Source organism: Apium graveolens, unplaced genomic scaffold (assembly GCF_009905375.1).
Source record: "Apium graveolens cultivar Ventura unplaced genomic scaffold, ASM990537v1 ctg1596, whole genome shotgun sequence".
Lineage (NCBI taxonomy): Eukaryota > Viridiplantae > Streptophyta > Magnoliopsida > Apiales > Apiaceae > Apium > Apium graveolens.
In genome coordinates this window covers 150,063-152,647 of record NW_027417320.1, presented here as the reverse complement: position 1 = coordinate 152,647, position 2,585 = coordinate 150,063, and the positions used below count along the sequence as shown (strand labels likewise).

The 2,585-nt window shown below is 41.5% G+C and overlaps 1 non-coding gene across 1 annotated transcript; it reads right to left on the bottom strand.

The window, feature by feature from the left end:
• Positions 1 to 313: 313 nt before the first annotated feature.
• Positions 314 to 420, bottom strand: LOC141699977 (small nucleolar RNA R71). The gene has a single exon (XR_012566185.1). It is a non-coding gene; the product is annotated as a small nucleolar RNA R71 (small nucleolar RNA).
• Between the last annotated feature and the right edge of the window lie 2,165 nt (positions 421 to 2,585).

Here is a 2,585-nt window from a genome sequence, read left to right as displayed (position 1 = left end):
CATAATATCAACTTCGAAACTCATTTTCTCATGCACAACATAGTGTGAGCTAAAAGGTTTTTCCCGTCTGTCAGGATTACTATTCATTAAGCGTTTAGCAAGTTCTCAAAAAAATTTGAGTTATTATATTATTATTCATAAAGGTCTTTTACTGATGTCAAAAATTTGGGTTTTTACAGTACGCCTCTTCCCATTCTCTATGAGGGACAAGGCTAAGTGCTGGTTACACTCTCTGCCAGCAGGATCTATCACCACTTGGGAAGATCTGGCGCAAAATTTTCTCACTAAATTCTTCCCCATGGCGAAGACTGCTGCAATCAGGAATGCTCTTACACAGTTTGCTCCGCAAACAGGAGAATCTCTGTGTGAGGCTTGGGATCCATATAAGAAGATGCTAAGGAAGTGCCCACACCATGGCATGCCTGATTGGATGATTATCAACTGTTTCTATAATGGATTAAGTGCTACTTCCAGACCCATGCTTGATGCAGCATCAGGAGGAGCCTTGTGGGCTAAGAGCTACGATGAAGCTTATGAACTTATTGAACTGATGGTTGCTAATGAGTACCAGAATCCTTCCCAGTTACTGACTCAGGGAAAAGTCACAGAAATTCTGAAGTTGGACGTAACAACTGCTATAACTGTCCAACTTAAGGCTTTGGCGATGAAGGTGGACACTTTGGCTAATTATGGAGTTAATCAAATCGCTAGTGTCTGCGAGCTTTGTGTTGGTGCCCATGAGACTGATCAGTGCACAATTTCTAGTGAATCGGTTCAGTTTGTCAGCAACTTCCAGCGATCGCAGCAACCAGTGCCAGCCACCTATCATCCCAACAACCATAATGATCCTAATTTCAGCTGGAGCAATGCTCAGAATGCGTTCAACAGCCTTATCAGCAATACCCAGCTAAGCAGTACAACCCCCTGGTTTTCAGTAACCACGGTATGTACCTAGAAAGCAACTTCAGCTGCAACAAGCTAATGAAAAATATGAATTAGAGGAGTTGAAGCTTATGTGTAAGAGTCAAGATGTTTCTATTAAGACCTAAGAAAATTAGATTGGGTAAATTGCCAATGCCTTGCTAAATCGTCAGCCTGGAATACTAACCAGTGACACTAAAGTGCCTGGAAAGAGGGAAGCCAAGGAGCAGGTAAAGGAAATCACTTTAAGGTCTGGAAAGGTGGCGAATCCCGAACAAACTCAAGAGTTGACTGTAGAAGCTGGGGCTGAGAAAGAAGTAGAGCACCAGGAGGAAGAAGTGGAACCAAGGAAGACTATTGTTGAGCACACTCCGCCTGAGGGTAATACAGGGAAGAAACAGATCTATGCTCCACCGCCTTTTCCTAAGCGGATATAGAAGAAAAAGTTGGACAAACAATTTGAGAAGTTTCTGGAGGTGTTCAAGAAACTTCATATCAACATACCTTTCGCTGAGGCTCTTGAGCAGATGCCTAGTTATGCAAAGTTTATGAAAGGTATTCTCTCTCGAAAAGTGAAGCTAGATGATTTAGAGACATTCAATCTTACGGAGGAATGCGTATCTTTTGACAGATGCTTAAGCGACTTGGGAGCTAGCATCAATATGATGCCTTTATAAATCTTTAAGCAGTTGGACTTGCCCGATCCAAAACTGACTTATATAACATTGCAGTTGGCCGACTATTCTATTACATATCCGTGAGGTATTGTGGAGGATGTCTTGGTCAAGGTTGATAAACTCATCTTCCCTGCTGATTTCATAATTCTTGATTTGGAAGAGGATAAGAAGATTTCCATAATCTTGGGAAGACCTTTCTTAGTGACTGGCCAAACCTTGATAGATATGCAAAAGGGTGAGCTCACAATGCGAGTTCTGGATCAGGATGTTACTTTTAATGTGTTCAATGCTATGAAATTTCCTACGGATAATGAGGAGTGCTTAAAAGTGGAGCTGGTCGATTCGGTGGTCACATCGGAAATTGATCTTAAAAGTGGAGTTGGTCGATTTGGTGGTCACATCAGAAATTGATCAATTGCTAAGGTCTGATGCCTTAGAAAAAGCCTTGTTGGGGAATTCAGAAAGTGAAGATGATGAAGGTGAAGAACAATTACAATATTTGAATGCTTCTCCATGGAAAAGGAAGATTGATATGCCTTTTGAATCTCTTGGAATGGAGGAATTGAACAAAGTTCCTAAACGCCTCAAGCCATCTATTGAGGAAGCTCCCACTCTTGAGCTTAAGCCATTACCTGAGCATTAGAGGTATGCATTTTTAGGTGATGCATCTACTCTGCCTGTTATTATTGCATCTGACCTTTCAGGTAGTGATGAGGAAAAGCTTTTGAGGATTCTGAGAGAGTTCAAATTAGCAATTGGATGGACTATAGTAGATATCAAGGGAATCAGCCCTTCTTACTGCATGCATAAAATTCTGCTAGAGGAAGGTAGCAAGCCTACGGTCGAGCAGCAAATAAGACTTAATCCAATCATGAAGGAAGTAGTGAAGAAGGAAATTCTTAAGTGGCTAGATGCAGGGATCATCTACCCTATTTTTGACAGCTCATGGGTAAGCCCGATTCAATGTACGCTAAAGAAAGGTGGTAC